Consider the following 14,473-nt stretch of genomic DNA (forward strand, 5'->3'; position numbering starts at 1 on the left):
AATTGGTCGAAATAGGAGCTTCTGAGTAGGAGAAAAGTCTGTAAAAATAGCAATTTTGTTCACATTGAGGCTCCAAAAATTAGTTATTTAACATGAGGCACAATCAAAATTACATTTTGAAGCAATTTTTCTACAGTCCAAAAAATCAACTTTCTGATGAAAAACGATGACCCGTGACCTGTCAAACTTCCTCCAAATGGTCAGAAATGGACATTTTTTAATGCTTTGTTTTTTTACTGTAAATGACTATTGCATGTGAATTATTACTTTTGGAACTAAAATAAGTGTGTTTAGAGTCATTTTAATGCCTGAAATTTGTCGAAATAGAAGCTTCTGAGTAGGAGAAAAAGTCTGTAAAAATGGCAATTTTGGTCACATTGAGGATTCAAAAAGTAGTTATTTAAAATGAGGCACAATCCAAATAAAATTTTGAATCAAATTTTCTCCAGTCCAAAAAATCAATTTTCTGATGAAAAACGATGACCCGTGACCTGTCGAACTTTCTCCAGATGGACAGAAATGGTAATTTTTTAATGTTTAAGTTTTTTGACTGTAAATGACTATTGCATGTGAATTATCACTTTTGGAACTAAAATACGTGTGTTTAGAGTCATTTTAATGCCTGAAATTGGTCGAAATAGAAGCTTCTGAGTAGGAGAAAAAGTCTGTAAAAATGGCAATTTTGGTCACATTAAGGCTTCAAAAAGTAGTTATTTAACATGAGGCACAATACAAATGACATTTTGAATCAATTTTTCTACAGTCCAAAAAATCAATTTTCTGATGACAAACGATGACCCGTGACCTGTCGAACTTCCTCCAAATGGTCAGAAATGGAAATGTTTTAATGTTTTGTTTTTTGACTGTAAATTACTATTGAATGTGAATTTGAACTATTAGAACTAAAATAAGTGTGTTTAGAGTCATTTTAATGCCTGAAACTGGTCGAAATAGAAGCTTCTGAGTAGGAGAAAAAGTCTGTAAAAATGGCAATTTTGGTCACATTGAGGCTTCAAAAAGTAGTTATTCAACATGAGGCACAATCCAAATGACATTTTGAATCAATTTTTCTACAGTCCAAAAAATCAATTTTCTGATGAAAAACGATGACCCGTGACCTGTCGAACGTCCTCCAAATGGTCAGAAATGGAAATTATTTAATGTTTTGTTTTTTGACTGTAAATGACTATTGCATGTGAATTAGAACTATTAGAACTAAAATAAGTGTGTTTAGTCATTTTAATGCCTGAAATTGGTCGAAATAGAAGCTTCTGAGTAGGAGAAAAGTCTGTAAAAATGGCAATTTTGTTCACATTGAGGCTCCAAAAATTAGTTATTAAACATGAGGCACAATCAAAATTACATTTTGAATCAATTTTTCTACAGTCCAAAAAATCAATTTTCTGATGAAAAACGATGACCCGTGACCTGTTGAACTTCCTCCAAATGGTCAGAAATGGAAATTTTTTTATGTTTTGTTTTTTGACTGTAAATGACTACTGCATGTGAATTAGAACTGTTAGAACTAAAATAAGTGAGTTTAGAGTCATTTTAATGCCTGAAATTTGTCGAAATAGAAGCTTCTGAGTAGGAGAAAAAGTCTGTAAAAATGGCAATTTTGGTCACATTGAGGCTTCAAAAAGTAGTTATTCAACATGAGGCACAATCCAAATGACATTTTGAATCAATTTTTCTACAGTCCAAAAAATCAATTTTCTGATGAAAAACGATGACCCGTGACCTGTCGAACTTCCTCCAAATGGTCAGAAATGGAAATTTTTTAATGTTTTGTTTTTTGACTGTAAATGACTATTGCATGTGAATTAGAACTATTAGAACTAAAATAAGTGTGTTTAGAGTCATTTTAATGCCTAAAATTGGTCGAAATAGAAGCATCTGAGTAGGAGAAAAGTCTGTAAAAATTGCAATTTTGTTCACATTGAGGCTCCAAAAATTAGTTATTAAACATGAGGCACAATCAAAATTACATTTTGAATCAATTTATTTTTCTACAGTCCAAAAAATCAATTTTCTGATGAAAAACGATGACCCGTGACCTGTCGAACTTTCTCCAGATGGACAGAAATGGTAATTTTTTACTGTTTAAATTTTTGACTGTAAATGACTATTGCATGTGAATTATCACTTTTGGAACTAAAATACGTGTATTTAGAGTCATATTAATGCCTGAAATCGGTCGAAATAGAAGCTTCTGAGTAGGAGAAAAAGTCTGTAAAAATGGCAATTTTGGTCACATTGAGGCTTCAAAAAGTAGTTATTCAACATGAGGCACAATCAAAATTACATTTTGAATCAATTTTTCTACAGTCCAAAAAATCAATTTTCTGATGAAAAACGATGACCCGTGACCTGTTGAACTTCCTCCAAATGGTCAGAAATGGAAATTTTTTTATGTTTTGTTTTTTGACTGTAAATGACTACTGCATGTGAATTAGAACTGTTAGAACTAAAATAAGTGAGTTTAGAGTCATTTTAATGCCTGAAATTGGTCGAAATAGAAGCTTCTGAGTAGGAGAAAAAGTCTGTAAAAATGGCAATTTTGGTCACATTGAGGCTTCAAAAAGTAGTTATTCAACATGAGGCACAATCCAAATGACATTTTGAATCAATTTTTCTACAGTCCAAAAAATCAATTTTCTGATGAAAAACGATGACCCGTGACCTGTCGAACTTCCTCCAAATGGTCAGAAATGGAAATTTTTTAATGTTTTGTTTTTTGACTGTAAATGACTATTGCATATGAATTGGAACTATTAGAACTAAAATAAGTGTGTTTAGAGTCATTTTAATGCCTGAAATTGGTCGAAATAGAAGCTTCTGAGTAGGAGAAAAGTCTGTAAAAATGGCAATTTTGTTCACATTGAGGCTCCAAAAATTAGTTATTTAACATGAGGCACAATCAAAATTACATTTTGAATCAATTTTTCTACAGTCCAAAAAATCAATTTTCTGATGAAAAACGATGACCCGTGACCTGTCGAACTTCCTCCAAATGGTCAGAAATGGAAATTATTTAATGTTTTGTTTTTTGACTGTAAATGACTATTGCATGTGAATTAGAACTATTAGAACTAAAATAAGTGTGTTTAGAGTCATTTTAATGCCTGAAATTGGTCAAAATAGAAGCTTCTGAGTAGGAGAAAAGTCTGTAAAAATGGCAATTTTGTTCACATTGAGGCTCCAAAAATTAGTTATTAAACATGAGGCACAATCAAAATTACATTTTGAATCAATTTTTCTACAGTCCAAAAAATCAATTTTCTGATGAAAAACGATGACCCGTGACCTGTTGAACTTCCTCCAAATGGTCAGAAATGGAAATTTTTTTATGTTTTGTTTTTTGACTGTAAATGACTACTGCATGTGAATTAGAACTGTTAGAACTAAAATAAGTGAGTTTAGAGTCATTTTAATGCCTGAAATTTGTCGAAATAGAAGCTTCTGAGTAGGAGAAAAAGTCTGTAAAAATGGCAATTTTGGTCACATTGAGGCTTCAAAAAGTAGTTATTCAACATGAGGCACAATCCAAATGACATTTTGAATCAATTTTTCTACAGTCCAAAAAATCAATTTTCTGATGAAAAACGATGACCCGTGACCTGTCGAACTTCCTCCAAATGGTCAGAAATGGAAATTTTTTAATGTTTTGTTTTTTGACTGTAAATGACTATTGCATATGAATTGGAACTATTAGAACTAAAATAAGTGTGTTTAGAGTCATTTTAATGCCTGAAATTGGTCGAAATAGAAGCTTCTGAGTAGGAGAAAAGTCTGTAAAAATGGCAATTTTGTTCACATTGAGGCTCCAAAAATTAGTTATTTAACATGAGGCACAATCAAAATTACATTTTGAATCAATTTTTCTACAGTCCAAAAAATCAATTTTCTGATGAAAAACGATGACCCGTGACCTGTCGAACTTCCTCCAAATGGTCAGAAATGGAAATTATTTAATGTTTTGTTTTTTGACTGTAAATGACTATTGCATGTGAATTAGAACTATTAGAACTAAAATAAGTGTGTTTAGAGTCATTTTAATGCCTGAAATTGGTCAAAATAGAAGCTTCTGAGTAGGAGAAAAGTCTGTAAAAATGGCAATTTTGTTCACATTGAGGCTCCAAAAATTAGTTATTAAACATGAGGCACAATCAAAATTACATTTTGAATCAATTTTTCTACAGTCCAAAAAATCAATTTTCTGATGAAAAACGATGACCCGTGACCTGTCGAACTTCCTCCAAATGGTATGAAATGGAAATTTTTTTATGTTTTGTTTTTTGACTGTAAATGACTACTGCATGTGAATTAGAACTGTTAGAACTAAAATAAGTGAGTTTAGAGTCATTTTAATGCCTGAAATTTGTCGAAATAGAAGCTTCTGAGTAGGAGAAAAAGTCTGTAAAAATGGCAATTTTGGTCACATTGAGGCTTCAAAAAGTAGTTATTCAACATGAGGCACAATCCAAATGACATTTTGAATCAATTTTTCTACAGTCCAAAACATCAATTTTCTGATGAAAAACGGTGACCCGTGACCTGTCGAACTTCCTCCAAATGGTCAGAAATGGAAATTATTTAATGTTTTGTTTTTTGACTGTAAATGACTATTGTATGTGAATTATTACTTTTGGAACTAAAATACGTGTGTTTAGAGAAATTTTAATGCCTGAAATTGGTCGAAATAGAATCTTCTGAGTAGGAGAAAAAGTCGGTAAAAATGGCAATTTTGGTCACATTGAGGCTTCAAAAAGTAGTTATTCAACATGAGGCACAATCCAAATGACATTTTGAATCAATTTTTCTACAGTCCAAAAAATCAATTTTCTGATGAAAAACGATGACCCGTGACCTGTCGAACTTCCTCCAAATGGTCAGAAATGGAAATTTTTTAATGTTTTGTTTTTTGACTGTAAATGACTATTGCATATGAATTGGAACTATTAGAACTAAAATAAGTGTGTTTAGAGTCATTTTAATGCCTGAAATTGGTCGAAATAGAAGCTTCTGAGTAGGAGAAAAGTCTGTAAAAATGGCAATTTTGTTCACATTGAGGCTCCAAAAATTAGTTATTTAACATGAGGCACAATCAAAATTACATTTTGAATCAATTTTTCTACAGTCCAAAAAATCAATTTTCTGATGAAAAACGATGACCCGTGACCTGTCGAACTTCCTCCAAATGGTCAGAAATGGAAATTATTTAATGTTTTGTTTTTTGACTGTAAATGACTATTGCATGTGAATTAGAACTATTAGAACTAAAATAAGTGTGTTTAGAGTCATTTTAATGCCTGAAATTGGTCGAAATAGAAGCTTCTGAGTAGGAGAAAAGTCTGTAAAAATGGCAATTTTGTTCACATTGAGGCTCCAAAAATTAGTTATTAAACATGAGGCACAATCAAAATTACATTTTGAATCAATTTTTCTACAGTCCAAAAAATCAATTTTCTGATGAAAAACGATGACCCGTGACCTGTCGAATTTCCTCCAAATGGTCAGAAATGGAATTTTTTTTATGTTTTGTTTTTTGACTGTAAATGACTACTGAATGTGAATTAGAACTCTTAGAACTAAAATAAGTGAGTTTAGAGTCATTTTAATGCCTGAAATTTGTCGAAATAGAAGCTTCTGAGTAGAAGAGAAAGTCTGTAAAAATGGCAATTTTGATCACATTGAGGCTTCAAAAAGTAGTTATTCAACATGAGGCACAATCCAAATGACATTTTGAATCAATTTTTCTACAGTCCAAAAAATCAATTTTCTGATGAAAAACGATGACCCGTGACCTGTCGAACTTCCTCCAAATGGTCAAAAATGGAAATTATTTAATGTTTTGTTTTTTGACTGTAAATGACTATTGCATGTGAATTAGAACTATTAGAACTCAAATAAGTGTGTTTAGAGTCATTTTAATGCCTGAAATTGGTCGAAATAGAAGCTCCTGAGTAGGAAAAAAGTCTGTAAAAATGGCAATTTTGGTCACATTGAGGCTCCAAAAATTAGTTATATAACATGAGGCACAATACAAATCAAATTTTGAATCAAATTTTCTCCAGTCCAAAAAATCAATTTTCCGATGAAAAACGATGACCCGTGACCTCTCGAACTTTCTCCAGATGGACAGAAATAGTAATTTTTTAATGTTTAAGTTTTTTGACTGTAAATGACTATTGCATGTGAATTATCACTTTTGGAACTAAAATAAGTGTGTTTAGAGTCCTTTTAATGCCTGAAAGTGGTCGAAAAAGAAGCTTCTGAGTAGGAGAAAAAGTCTGTAAAAATGGCAATTTTGGTCACATTGAGGCTTCAAAAAGTAGTTATTTAACATGAGGCACAATACAAATGACATTTTGAATCAATTGTTCCACAGTCCAAAAAAATCAATTTTCTGATGAAAAACGATGACCCGTGACCTGTCGAACTTCCTCCAAATGGTCAGAAATGGAAATTTTTTAATGTTTTGTTTTTTGACTGTAAATGACTATTGCATGTGAATTAGAACTATTAGAACTAAAATAAGTGTGTTTAGAGTCATTTTAATGCCTGAAATTGGTCGAAATAGAAGCTTCTGAGTAGGAGAAAAAGTCTGTAAAAATGGCAATTTTGGTCACATTGAGGATTCAAAAAGTAGTTATTTAAAATGAGGCACAATCCAAATGAAATTTTGAATCAAATTTTCTACAGTCCAAAAAATCAATTTTCTGATGAAAAACGATGACCCCTGACCTGTCGAACTTTCTCCAGATGGACAGAAATGGTAATTTTTTAATGTTTAATTTTTTGACTGTAAATGACTATTGCATGTGAATTATCACTTTTGGAACTAAAATAAGTGTGTTTAGAGTCATTTTAATGCCTGAAATTAATCGAAAAAGAAGCTTCTGAGTAGGAGAAAAAGTCTGTAAAAATGGCAATTTTGGTCACATTGAGGCTTCAAAAAGTAGTTATTTAACATGAGGCACAATACAAATGACATTTTGAATCAATTTTTCCACAGTCCAAAAAATCTATTTTCTGATGAAAAACGATGACCCGTGACCTGTCAAACTTCCTCCAAATGGTCAGAAATGGAAATTTTTTAATGCTTTGTTTTTTGACTGTAAATGACTATTGCATATGAATTGGAACTATTAGAACTAAAATAAGTGTGTTTAGAGTCATTTTAATGCCTGAAATTGGTCGAAATAGAAGCTTCTGAGTAGGAGAAAAAGTCTGTAAAAATGGCAATTTTGGTCACATTGAGGCTCCAAAAAGTAGTTATTCAACATGAGGCACAATCCAAATGAAATTTTGAATCAATTTTTCTACAGTCCAAAAAATCAATTTTCTGTTAAAAAACGATGACCCGTGACCTGTCGAACTTCCTCCAAATGGTCAGAAATCGAAATTATTTAATGTTTTGTTTTTTGACTGTAAATGACTATTGCATGTGAATTAGAACTATTAGAACTAAAATAAGTGTGTTTAGAGTCATTTTAATGCCTGAAATTGGTCAAAATAGAAGCTTCTGAGTATGAGAAAAGTCTGTAAAAATGGCAATTTTGTTCACATTGAGGCTCCAAAAATTAGTTATTAAACATGAGGCACAATCAAAATTACATTTTGAATCAATTTTTCTACAGTCCAAAAAATCAATTTTCTGATGAAAAACGATGACCCGTGACCTGTCGAACTTCCTCCAAATGGTATGAAATGGAAATTTTTTTATGTTTTGTTTTTTGACTGTAAATGACTACTGCATGTGAATTAGAACTGTTAGAACTAAAATAAGTGAGTTTAGAGTCATTTTAATGCCTGAAATTTGTCGAAATAGAAGCTTCTGAGTAGGAGAAAAAGTCTGTAAAAATGGCAATTTTGGTCACATTGAGGCTTCAAAAAGTAGTTATTCAACATGAGGCACAATCCAAATGACATTTTGAATCAATTTTTCTACAGTCCAAAAAATCAATTTTCTGATGAAAAACGGTGACCCGTGACCTGTCGAACTTCCTCCAAATGGTCAGAAATGGAAATTATTTAATGTTTTGTTTTTTGACTGTAAATGACTATTGTATGTGAATTATTACTTTTGGAACTAAAATACGTGTGTTTAGAGAAATTTTATTGCCTGAAATTGGTCGAAATAGAATCTTCTGAGTAGGAGAAAAAGTCGGTAAAAATGGCAATTTTGGTCACATTGAGGCTTCAAAAAGTAGTTATTCAACATGAGGCACAATCCAAATGACATTTTGAATCAATTTTTCTACAGTCCAAAAAATCAATTTTCTGATGAAAAACGATGACCCGTGACCTGTCGAACTTCCTCCAAATGGTCAGAAATGGAAATTTGTTTATGTTTTGTTTTTTGACTGTAAATGACTATTGCATGTGAATTAGAACTATTAGAACTAAAATAAGTGTGTTTAGAGTCATTTTAATGCCTGAAATTGGTCGAAATAGAAGCTTCTGAGTAGGAGAAAAAGTCTGTAAAAATGGCAGTTTTGGTCACATTGAGGATTCAAAAAGTAGTTATTTAAAATGAGGCACAATCCAAATGAAATTTTGAATCAAATTTTCAACAGTCCAAAAAATCAATTTTCTGATGAAAAACGATGACCCCTCACCTGTCGAACTTTCTCCAGATGGACAGAAATGGTAATTTTTTCATGTTTAATTTTTTGACTGTAAATGAGTATTGCATGTGAATTAGAACAATTAGAACTAAAATAAGTGTGTTTAGAGTCATTTTAATGCCTGAAATTGGTCGAAATAGAAGCTTCTGAGTAAGAGAAAAGTCTGTAAAAATGGCAATTTTGTTCACATTGAGGCTCCAAAAATTAGTTATTAAACATGAGGCACAATCAAAATTACATTTTGAATCAATTTTTCTACAGTCCAAAAAATCAATTTTCTGATGAAAAACGATGACCCGTGACCTGTCGAACTTCCTCCAAATGGTCAGAAATGGAAATTTGTTTATGTTTTGTTTTTTGACTGTAAATGACTATTGCATGTGAATTAGAACTATTAGAACTAAAATAAGTGTGTTTAGAGTCATTTTAATGCCTGAAATTGGTCGAAATAGAAGCTTCTGAGTAGGAGAAAAAGTCTGTAAAAATGGCAGTTTTGGTCACATTGAGGATTCAAAAAGTAGTTATTTAAAATGAGGCACAATCCAAATGAAATTTTGAATCAAATTTTCTACAGTCCAAAAAATCAATTTTCTGATGAAAAACGATGACCCCTGACCTGTCGAACTTTCTCCAGATGGACAGAAATGGTAATTTTTTCATGTTTAATTTTTTGACTGTAAATGACTATTGCATGTGAATTAGAACAATTAGAACTAAAATAAGTGTGTTTAGAGTCATTTTAATGCCTGAAATTGGTCGAAATAGAAGCTCCTGAGTAGGAGAAAAGTCTGTAAAAATGGCAATTTTGGTCACATTGAGGCTCCAAAAATTAGTTATTTAACATGAGGCACAATCAAAATTACATTTTGAATCAATTTTTCTACAGTCCAAAAAATCAATTTTCTGATGAAAAACGATGACCCGTGACCTGTCGAACTTCCTCCAAATGGTCAGAAATGGAAATTTTTTAATGTTGAATTTTTTGACTGTAAATGACTATTGCATGTGAATTAGAACAATTAGAACTAAAATAAGTGTGTTTAGAGTCATTTTAATGCCTGAAATTGGTCGAAATATAAGCTCCTGAGTAGGAGAAAAGTCTGTAAAAATGGCAATTTTGTTCACATTGAGGCTCCAAAAATTAGTTATTAAACATGAGGCACAATCAAAATTACATTTTGAATCAATTTTTCTACAGTCCAAAAAATCAATTTTCTGATGAAAAACGATGACCCGTGACCTGTCGAACTTCCTCCAAATGGTCAGAAATGGAAATTATTTAATGTTTTGTTTTTTGACTGTAAATGACTATTGCATATGAATTAGAACTATTAGAACTAAAATAAGTGTGTTTAGAGTCATTTTAATGCCTGAAATTGGTCGAAATAGAAGCTCCTGAGTAGGAAAAAAGTCTGTAAAAATGGCAATTTTGGTCACATTGAGGCTCCAAAAATTAGTTATATAACATGAGGCACAATACAAATCAAATTTTGAATCAAATTTTCTCCAGTCCAAAAAATCAATTTTCTGATGAAAAACGATGACCCGTGACCTCTCGAACTTTCTCCAGATGGACAGAAATAGTAATTTTTTAATGTTTAAGTTTTTTTACTGTAAATGACTATTGCATGTGAATTATCACTTTTGGAACTAAAATAAGTGTGTTTAGAGTCATTTTAATGCCTGAAATTGGTCGAAATAGAAGCTTCAGAGTAGGAGAAAAGTCTGTAAAAATGGCAATTTTGTTCACATTGAGGCTCCAAAAATTAGTTATTAAACATGAGGCACAATCAAAATTACATTTTGAATCAATTTTTCTACAGTCCAAAAAATCAATTTTCTGATGAAAAACGATGACCCGTGACCTGTCGAACTTCCTCCAAATGGTCAGAAATGGAAATTATTTAATGTTTTGTTTTTTGACTGTAAATGACTATTGCATGTGAATTAGAACTGTTAGAACTAAAATAAGTGAGTTTAGAGTCATTTTAATGCCTGAAATTTGTCGAAATAGAAGCTTCTGAGTAGGAGAAAAAGTCTGTAAAAATGGCAATTTTGGTCACATTGAGGCTTCAAAAAGTAGTTATTCAACATGAGGCACAATCCAAATGACATTTTGAATCAATTTTTCTACAGTCCAAAAAATCAATTTTCTGATGAAAAACGGTGACCCGTGACCTGTCGAACTTCCTCCAAATGGTCAGAAATGGAAATTATTTAATGTTTTGTTTTTTGACTGTAAATGACTATTGTATGTGAATTATTACTTTTGGAACTAAAATACGTGTGTTTAGAGAAATTTTAATGCCTGAAATTGGTCGAAATAGAATCTTCTGAGTAGGAGAAAAAGTCGGTAAAAATGGCAATTTTGGTCACATTGAGGCTTCAAAAAGTAGTTATTCAACATGAGGCACAATCCAAATGACATTTTGAATCAATTTTTCTACAGTCCAAAAAATCAATTTTCTGATGAAAAACGATGACCCGTGACCTGTCGAACTTCCTCCAAATGGTCAGAAATGGAAATTTGTTTATGTTTTGTTTTTTGACTGTAAATGACTATTGCATGTGAATTAGAACTATTAGAACTAAAATAAGTGTGTTTAGAGTCATTTTAATGCCTGAAATTGGTCGAAATAGAAGCTTCTGAGTAGGAGAAAAAGTCTGTAAAAATGGCAGTTTTGGTCACATTGAGGATTCAAAAAGTAGGTATTTAAAATGAGGCACAATCCAAATGAAATTTTGAATCAAATTTTCAACAGTCCAAAAAATCAATTTTCTGATGAAAAACGATGACCCCTCACCTGTCGAACTTTCTCCAGACGGACAGAAATGGTAATTTTTTCATGTTTAATTTTTTGACTGTAAATGAGTATTGCATGTGAATTAGAACAATTAGAACTAAAATAAGTGTGTTTAGAGTCATTTTAATGCCTGAAATTGGTCGAAATAGAAGCTTCTGAGTAGGAGAAAAGTCTGTAAAAATGGCAATTTTGTTCACATTGAGGCTCCAAAAATTAGTTATTAAACATGAGGCACAATCAAAATTACATTTTGAATCAATTTTTCTACAGTCCAAAAAATCAATTTTCTGATGAAAAACGATGACCCGTGACCTGTCGAACTTCCTCCAAATGGTCAGAAATGGAAATTTGTTTATGTTTTGTTTTTTGACTGTAAATGACTATTGCATGTGAATTAGAACTATTAGAACTAAAATAAGTGTGTTTAGAGTCATTTTAATGCCTGAAATTGGTCGAAATAGAAGCTTCTGAGTAGGAGAAAAAGTCTGTAAAAATGGCAGTTTTGGTCACATTGAGGATTCAAAAAGTAGTTATTTAAAATGAGGCACAATCCAAATGAAATTTTGAATCAAATTTTCTACAGTCCAAAAAATCAATTTTCTGATGAAAAACGATGACCCCTGACCTGTCGAACTTTCTCCAGATGGACAGAAATGGTAATTTTTTCATGTTTAATTTTTTGACTGTAAATGACTATTGCATGTGAATTAGAACAATTAGAACTAAAATAAGTGTGTTTAGAGTCATTTTAATGCCTGAAATTGGTCGAAATAGAAGCTCCTGAGTAGGAGAAAAGTCTGTAAAAATGGCAATTTTTGTCACATTGAGGCTCCAAAAATTAGTTATTTAACATGAGGCACAATCAAAATTACATTTTGAATCAATTTTTCTACAGTCCAAAAAATCAATTTTCTGATGAAAAACGATGACCCGTGACCTGTCGAACTTCCTCCAAATGGTCAGAAATGGAAATTTTTTAATGTTGAATTTTTTGACTGTAAATGACTATTGCATGTGAATTAGAACAATTAGAACTAAAATAAGTGTGTTTAGAGTCATTTTAATGCCTGAAATTGGTCGAAATATAAGCTCCTGAGTAGGAGAAAAGTCTGTAAAAATGGCAATTTTGTTCACATTGAGGCTCCAAAAATTAGTTATTAAACATGAGGCACAATCAAAATTACATTTTGAATCAATTTTTCTACAGTCCAAAAAATCAATTTTCTGATGAAAAACGATGACCCGTGACCTGTCGAACTTCCTCCAAATGGTCAGAAATGGAAATTATTTAATGTTTTGTTTTTTGACTGTAAATGACTATTGCATGTGAATTAGAACTATTAGAACTAAAATAAGTGTGTTTAGAGTCATTTTAATGCCTGAAATTGGTCGAAATAGAAGCTCCTGAGTAGGAAAAAAGTCTGTAAAAATGGCAATTTTGGTCACATTGAGGCTCCAAAAATTAGTTATATAACATGAGGCACAATACAAATCAAATTTTGAATCAAATTTTCTCCAGTCCAAAAAATCAATTTTCTGATGAAAAACGATGACCCGTGACCTCTCGAACTTTCTCCAGATGGACAGAAATAGTAATTTTTTAATGTTTAAGTTTTTTTACTGTAAATGACTATTGCATGTGAATTATCACTTTTGGAACTAAAATAAGTGTGTTTAGAGTCATTTTAATGCCTGAAATTGGTCGAAATAGAAGCTTCAGAGTAGGAGAAAAGTCTGTAAAAATGGCAATTTTGTTCACATTGAGGCTCCAAAAATTAGTTATTAAACATGAGGCACAATCAAAATTACATTTTGAATCAATTTTTCTACAGTCCAAAAAATCAATTTTCTGATGAAAAACGATGACCCGTGACCTGTCGAACTTCCTCCAAATGGTCAGAAATGGAAATTATTTAATGTTTTGTTTTTTGACTGTAAATGACTATTGCATGTGAATTAGAACTATTAGAACTACAATAAGTGTGTTTAGAGTCATTTTAATGCCTGAAATTGGTCGAAATAGAATCTTCTGAGTAGGAGAAAAAGTCGGTAAAAATGGAACTTTTGGTCACATTGAGGCTTCAAAAAGTAGTTATTCAAAATGAGGCACAATCCAAATGACATTTTGAATCAATTTTTCTACAGTCCAAAAAATCAATTTTCTGATGAAAAACGATGACCCGTGACCTGTCGAACTTCCTCCAAATGGTCAGAAATGGAAATTTTTTAATGTTTTGTTTTTTGACTGTAAATCACTATTGCATATGAATTGGAACTATTAGAACTAAAATAAGTGTGTTTAGAGTCATTTTAATGCCTGAAATTGGTCGAAATAGAAGCTTCTGAGTAGGAGAAAAGTCTGTAAAAATGGCAATTTTGTTCACATTGAGGCTCCAAAAATTACTTATTTAACATGAGGCACAATCAAAATTACATTTTGAATCAATTTTTCTACAGTCCAAAAAATCAATTTTCTGATGAAAAACGATGACCCGTGACCTGTCGAACTTCCTCCAATTGGTCAGAAATGGAAATGTTTTAATGTTTAATTTTTTAACTGTAAATGACTATTGCATGTGAATTAGAACAATTAGAACTAAAATAAGTGTGTTTAGAGTCATTTTATTGCCTGAAATTGGTCGAAATAGAAGCTCCTGAGTAGGAGAAAAGTCTGTAAAAATGGCAATTTTGTTCACATTGAGGCTCCAAAAATTAGTTATTAAACATGAGGCACAATGAAAATTACATTTTGAATCAATTTTTCTACAGTCCAAAAAATCAATTTTCTGATGAAAAACGATGACCCGTGACCTGTCGAACTTCCTCCAAATGGTCAGAAATGGAAATTATTTAATGTTTTGTTTTTTGACTGTAAATGACTATTGCATGTGAATTAGAACTATTAGAACTAAAATAAGTGTGTTTAGAGTCATTTTAATGCCTGAAATTGGTCGAAATAGAAGCTCCTGAGTAGGAAAAAAGTCTGTAAAAATGGCAATTTTGGTCACATTGAGGCTCGAAAAATTAGTTATATAA

This window comes from Triturus cristatus, chromosome 8 (genome assembly GCF_964204655.1).
Source record: "Triturus cristatus chromosome 8, aTriCri1.1, whole genome shotgun sequence".
Taxonomy (NCBI): domain Eukaryota; kingdom Metazoa; phylum Chordata; class Amphibia; order Caudata; family Salamandridae; genus Triturus; species Triturus cristatus.